This window comes from Limulus polyphemus, unplaced genomic scaffold (genome assembly GCF_000517525.1).
Source record: "Limulus polyphemus unplaced genomic scaffold, Limulus_polyphemus-2.1.2 Scaffold1200, whole genome shotgun sequence".
Taxonomy (NCBI): Eukaryota; Metazoa; Arthropoda; class Merostomata; order Xiphosura; family Limulidae; genus Limulus; species Limulus polyphemus.
In genome coordinates this window covers 77,965-85,813 of record NW_013666810.1, presented here as the reverse complement: position 1 = coordinate 85,813, position 7,849 = coordinate 77,965, and the positions used below count along the sequence as shown (strand labels likewise).

Here is a 7,849-nt window from a genome sequence, read left to right as displayed (position 1 = left end):
CAGATTTTGACATCAAATTTTGAGGTAAAAAAGTGTGTCTTATACATCGAAAAATATGGTATTTCATCCCATCTAATACAAGATAAATAAATAACTGGGAATTCAAAAACCTGGAAATAAGGATCATAAAAAAGTAAGGAAACAAGGCTGGAGATACCGTAGACATTATTTGCTCAAACTACAAACCCCTATTTTGGCTTCATGCTGTTACATAGATTTACATTTGGTGGAGTCAGAATAAAGATTTGTAGTATGAGTAAGTAATGTCTACAGTATCTCCAGCCTTGTTTCCTTACAATCCCTATTTACAGGTTTTAAGTTTCCAATTTTTTATTTATTTCGTTTGCTGGTTTTCTTTACACTCAACTATTGGTAAAGGATTACTTGGTATGGTAGCTAAATTTATAAATTCTAATGATAACAAACACAGCTAGTAGCTAGCTGATATGGTCATGATGATCTACTGTAGCTATTTGCTATTTGATTGCATTAGTTTGAGATGTAAAATGTTGAACTGCAGCTGGAGATTGTCATGGAGATTTGTTTGAGAATATAGTGAGCATTTATAGTTTCTGTGTAATTAAATTTTCTATATATAATTCATAGTTGTGAGCAAATATATACCTAGACTAAGACACAACACCCACAGGATGCGTATAAAATTTTACCACTAGAAAAGCAGCCTTTTCAAATTAAACATATACATTTAAAACATCACATTAAATAAACCTTTGTGTCTTTTAAAGTAATTATTCTACGAATGCGTATAATAAAATTTAATATTATATTTATTGAATTATTTTTTTGTTTTACTCCTTCACTTTATAGGTAATATGGGGTTGGTTCCCTAAAGACAACGATTGTATAGTGTACAAAGCATTGAGTATCTACATGTTATAGTCATCTGATGTTCATCTATTATTGGCTGGAAATTCCTTTTTCATTCTGTACTTAAGAAACATCAGATATTTGTAAGAAAGCTAACTTCAAAGAGTAATGATAACATCATTTACACTAGAATTATAATGTTTTTTAGCTTATGTAAATTACAGAAAAAAACAAATATATTTATCAATAACACTACAACCTTTGCAGTACACTGTTTAGTATTCTACAAAAGGTTTGGGTACAATATACCAAACAGTTTTTGCTGTAGGCTGGCAAGCAAATAATAATAAGAAGAAGAAGAACAATTACGAATAGGCCATTTTCAGCAGATTTACTTTATCTTGTAAGTCTAGTGTGTGTGTGTGTGTGTTTGTGTGTTTCATGTGTGTATGTATTTTTATGTGTACAGCCTAAGCAGTCAATAGTAAAGGTTTTAAAGTGTGATTTAAACTGAAACTTTACTGTTTAAGGTGCTTTTTCCCAAACATTCTATTAAGGTTTTATGCAATTCCTTGTGATCCCTATTATGAACCACTATCGTGGTTTATGAGGAACAAGTATGCTGATGCTGAAGTTCTGTAAAAGTTCCTTATTATCCAAATAATTCACTTTTATCAGAATGACTTGTGTTATCAAATATCATGCATTATTATTATTATTATAATAGACAACAAGAAAAGAAAACACTAAATGTTGCTGTCAGTGTGTATAAACATTTTTTATGAGACTGCACCTTGTTAAACACAAATAAAACATTATTACAAGAATTAATAGTTTTGTTTGAGTTACTTACTGATTAAGTTATATTTTATTAGAAGTTACTGCTTTTACAGTAAAGAAGATTATTTTTAGAGCAGGTATGATGTTTTTGATCACTGGTGTAATTATTCTTAAGTACAAAGTGGTGTAGGAACAGTAATTAATTTTTTATTGTAACATTTCAAATGTAGATTACAATTACAATTTACAGATACTGTTTCTGAAGTATGTTTTTATGTATAGGCAATGTAATAAATACTAATAATAGTAACACTTTCAAAATGCATTCCCTTACTTTTTTATTTAGCACTACACCACTGCTGAAGTACAGGTAATAGTTACATAATAAACACTCTTTATCAGATGTTATAATTACAAATTAACACACTGTGAAATACAAAATCATATATCAATACATAATACATCACTATATAAATATTTTAAAAATGTATACTCAGGCAATAGTTTCATAATAAATACCCTTTAGTAAAGATCATAATCACAAGTCAACACACTGCAATATAAAAAATCAAATGTTAATAGATAATACATAATCATACAAATCACTTAACAATGATTAATGTGCAACAAACATATAACATTACAAGTGCACTGATGGATATTCAAATAACCCTTTAATAAATAAAACAAAAACATAAACTATGTGAAGTGAAAAACCTTTACAAAACATAGCAGCAGATACACTAAGTTTTTTTAATAAAATGAAATAAGAAATGAACTAGAAATGCTAAATAAGTCATTGTACATTGAATAAAATACAATATATTTAAATTTACCATACAGAATAAATTCTTACAAACTTTATGCATATATACTCATGGGATCCCAATATATAAAAAGAGAACACAACTGAAATAGCTTTAATATATTAAAGCAGAGTAAAGTAAGTCCTTTGAAGTGACTACAGAAAATTCAGTGACATGGTAAAACCTTTTGATAATAAAACAACACAAGATATAACCCTTAACACAAATAGGTATGCAGTTACGTTGCAAGAAAGAAAAAGAATGATTAACTGATGAATCCAGGACAGTAGTAATCCTTCAACATTGGTGTAAAGTAATCATATCATAAATTAGTAAAATTTGTTAACCACAGCTTTGCATTTCACCAGTAATAATTTTCAACTTTGTTATATGGCTGTGAAACATGGAACTTGATGCAAGCATTAATTAACAAACTAGAAGCGTTTGAGATGTGAGTGTACAGAAAAATGATGAAAATATCCTGGAATAGACTAGGTTACAAATGAAGACATTCTCAGTATGGTGAATGTGAAAAGATATGTTGTACCAACCATAAAGAAAAGAAAATAGCATATTTTAGCCATATTATGAGATGAAACAACACCCAGCGAGTCCTACTAGAGGGTCAAATAAAAGGGAAAAGATACAGGAGAAGACCAAGAACAGAGCGGACTGAGATAGTAAAATATGAAGACCTGGTGCAAATAGCACAGAACACACAGAAGTGGAGAACTCTGACAGCCAACCTTTCTAAGAAAGACAGCACATGATGATGATGATAAGTAATAATTTTATAACATACATCAATTACAACATATCATAAAAATTACACTTTAATGAAGGTCAATGAAGTACACATACACACACATATCTAATACCTGAATACTGTTTGTACAAAATGTGATATGAAAGTATCAAAGCACCTTTTTATAAAAATAAACATATTGTTAATGAACCCTTTTCCTGAAAGTTAACTTTGAATTAATTATTTACAATACTGAACACAAGGCAGGACATGAAAACACAACTACTTACTGGTTCTCCACAGAGTTATGGTGGGGAAGCAGATGCAAGTGATGTCTCCAATGTTGGTCATTGTAGTTGAAAATCTAGCAGGGACATTGTGGTTTGGAAGGATTTCAATGTAAGACTGTCAACAGCATCAGATGAAATCGATATATTGGAGGATCCTTCCAACAGAATATCCTCCTGTATCAGCTGCAATCAAGCCAAAAGATCCCTAAATTTGAATTTAGTATTTCAGTGTAATCAAATGCATGTATTCTATTGTGGCAACTTCAACAGAGTTTGAGGTTTGAGTACATAAGAATTAGAAACATCACTGGCTAGTTGAATAATAAGATTGACATAATTTTCAAGTGCTCAGTTATAAAAGGTCAGTCATTACTACCCTCAAAAATCTACCTTTAGAAGCAGAATAATCAGTGAATAACTTGGTTCAAGTGACATTTCCATGGAATTCACATGTGCTTATGCTCTAATTGCTCATAGAAGATGTATCCTTAGTAGCTGTGACTTTGTAGGTCCACAAGCCTCATTGGGTCCCCACTTTATCTATACTTTTTAGCCATGCTTCCCCTTGTTGTCATTCCCATGACAATGTCTAACGTGCTTTCCCTTCGACCCAGATCCATTCCTTCCACTAACATCTTGATTTTGCGTAAACAACACCCAGTTTCATTAGAAAAGAAATGGGTTTGAGACTGCAAAACTGGTTCCTACTTGCACGAGGTGAGTCAAGTTAAGCGACACCAACCCTTACTTTTGACCATTTTAATCCTTTAATGTTTACATTGGCCTTTTTTTATGGAACATTATTCCAATTAAAAATTTAGTATTAGATATGGTGTGATTTATAAAGTTTTACCATATGAGTGTTACATTACACCTTCTCCTAGGACATTCAAAATCTGCATTTTCATGCAATTTGTACTGCTCCTTGTAATGTAAAAATGTTATGAAAACATTCAGAAAACTGTGTATTATACTAAATATTCCAATCTGCATGATTGAAAGCATTTTAACATAATCATATAAAACACTGTGTATATCAAGCTTATATTTGTTATATCTAAGCTGCTGTTTGTGAATTTCATATACTAATAATAATTTCTCGTAAACATTTCAATTTGATCCCATCAAAATATCATGTATTACTCTTACTAAAAAATAACATGTAAAGCTGTTTTCTTCTCTCAGATATAATGTGAGGCTGTCCATTACTCTTATCCTTCCATAAAAATTCACCAACTTTTGAACATTGAATGTCAAAATTGAAACATTTTGTCATAAATATTAATGAAACTAACAGATACACTGTATCATCAAATAATGCCTGAAATGCCAGTAATCACAGTTAACCTCATATTACAAAGTATTAACAAATCCTTTATTTCCATTCACATATAGCTTAATAGTTGTGTTCTTTGTGTATTGATTCATTTCTATTATACAACACTGATTAATGACTTCATGTAATGTTCCTACGAGCATGTGGAATCCCACATGTATATTTATTTATACACATATATTTCCATTGACATATATATCTGTTACACATCATTACATATACTAATAGCTCACAACAGACTGCCTCTAGCTCTCTCCCAAATTACTATGTAAACATCTCAAGCTACTTTCTGAATCTATTGTGTGGAAGCTGCAGTCTAGTAAGTTACTGCTACCTAGAAGCCATCAAACAAAAATCATATTTCTTTTCACAGAATAAATAATCAACCACAGAATTCAGCTAAACTAACATTTTTTAGCTCAAATCCTCATAATTTATGAAACGTAATTCCTTCACTGCATATACCAGATGAGATATTATTAGGGCTATGCAGCATTCTTCATACAGTTCTCACCACTCATCTAGATCAAGTGAGTAATTATAACAAAATTTGTTTAATGTTTTTCTTTAGAAAAATCATTTGGTAGCTGAGAGAGCAACTGTTACAAAGCTCTTTCAGCTGAGTTTTTGAACTTCTAGCCATCATTCAGTTCTATAAACTGTTGGTCTAGGTCTATTAAACCAGCCATTTTAACTGTGCTAAAATCTAAAAGCTATCTTCTGATATCCTATGCATATCTCTTACAGTGAAATTCTTCTTCACAGCTTCAAATGTAACCCTTTCAGTCCCATTAATCTTACAATCAGCAAACTATCCTCACTTCAGATAAATGAGTAGTAATCATACACTATATCTTGCAACACCATCTGTTAGCTCAGAAAGTAAGAATTACAATGCCCTTTTATCTTTGTTTTCCAACTCCTAGTTGTCACTTTCAGTTGTGCAAACTGATGGTACACTAGGAGTGTACACATATTATTTTGATTGTGTTCATGACTTTGAAAAGGATTGTTTCATTTTGTTTTTGTACATTCGTGTCTGCTCTCTTTTTCAAACTCAGTCATTTTTAGAGAAATTCCAAATTTCTTTATAACTTATCTTGCAGATCCACCTATTATTCAGTGGACCTACCTAATACTTTTTGAAAAAGTCAGTTTTATCTGAAAATACTACAGCAGGTCTACTGATGGCATTGGGAACATTGTTTTTCATAACACTATGTATGCATTTCATCTGTTAATGTAGTAATTAAACTTTGATTCATGAAAAATCAAGAGAGAGATTCCTTATTGTTTTAAACTCTTCATCTGTTCTCTTAAAAGTTATATTAAACATCATCTTACAATAGTTTCATGTAAAAAAATTTCAAACATATTTTATTTAGCATATGCAGTAAATTTTTTGTTCAATTATTTAATGTTTCAAACGTAGTACTTGCTCAATAGTTGAGAATAATTTTCTATATCTGATGAACATCATAATGTGTACAATTAGAAGCACTCAGTACATGAAATTGCATTTTACAAATTCATGCACATCAAACAGTGTTTTTATACCTTTACACATCAAAATCTCATTTAAAAATAGCATTGCATAATTTGTTAACTTATTTACATGCTATTTATTAAAAATAGTAAAATAAGGTTGATTTCTCTTTAAGTTATTATTTCAATTTCCTCTAGAAGTAAATTATTTACATAGATTAACTTGTATAGATGTTACATGCTTATACTTAGTTCTAGTTCCTAAACATATTATGCTTTTTTTTTAAACCATTTAATCCTTTTCCACTTTTATTTTAAAGATTCTTCAACTTCGTTTTTTTTTGCTTTCTTTGGATTGCATAGTCAGTCTTGATCCCATTTTCAATTCTTTAATACTGTAAATCACTTGACCATTTTTGTACCACACTCCATTACAATGCAATATGCTCCTGAATATCATTACCCTGTCCCAATATTTTGCTGTCAACAATTTTTATTTAGTTCTTTTCTATGCAGTCGACTGACTTTGCCACCTGAAATGAAAAGAAACTACAGTTCCTTAGGAAATTCCAACCATTATGCCATTAGTAACATTTTGTATGTCTGTATAATGTGTATATTGTTTATTATGTGAAACATTTCTATTATTTATATGAATTACTATTTTCTAGTACACAGCAGACAATTTAATTTGTATTTTTATGTACAAAACAGAACTTGTTATTGTGTCAGATTGTTTATTAATACTTTAAAGTGTTTTTATTGACTGTCAGACAATTTATATTCATTTATGACTGCCCCCTAGTGTTTTGACATTTCTACATGCCTGATCATAGCATTTTATTATAGTACTATGGATCACAAACCTTGTATATAGTTTTTCTGCTCATCCATTTCATGACTTTTGAAGAAAGGTTATCTTTGAAAATCTACTTATCTACTTCAATAGTTCAAAATAACTGAATATACAGATACCTTTTGAGGCCTGGTATGACCTGGTGGTTTGGGCACTTAGCTCTTAATCTGTGGGTTGCAGGTTCAACCTTACATCACCGAACATGCTTGCCCTTTAAACCATAGAGGCATTATAATGTGATGGTCAATTCCAATATTCATTGGTCAAAGAGTAGCCCTGGACTTGGTAGTGGGTGGTGGTGTTTGATTACCTGCCTTTCTTCTAGTCCATCACTGTTAAATTAGGTGCAGCTAGTACAGATAGTCTTTGCACAAAATTCAAAACAAACCAAATACAGAAATTCATTAATTACTTTACTTTGTATTTTTGAAAAGTAAATATAACCTGGGGAAAAAAATGTATGTGCCTTAAATTAGAATAGTACTATTAAAGTTTACATTCCTAGATTGATTTCTGTAAAATTAAGCTAATCAATAAAACTGTGCAGGAATTTTTATACCTTTGCTTATTTATTAATTGTAAGTTTCAAGAAGACATAATTCAGTTTGGAAACAAACTTCATTATTATAGTATTTTGGCACTTGTGTATAAAGTTAAAATCATAAATAATATTCAATGTTAAACTGTATACCAGTTTAACATTGAATATTATTTATGATTTTA

At 30.3% G+C, this 7,849-nt stretch overlaps 1 protein-coding gene across 3 annotated transcripts in view; it reads left to right on the top strand.

The window, feature by feature from the left end:
- The window catches only part of LOC106462575 (acyl-CoA dehydrogenase family member 11-like), a 176,685-nt gene that overhangs the window by 135,800 nt on the left and 33,036 nt on the right, over window positions 1–7,849 (top strand). The gene's annotated exons all lie outside the window — the stretch shown is intronic.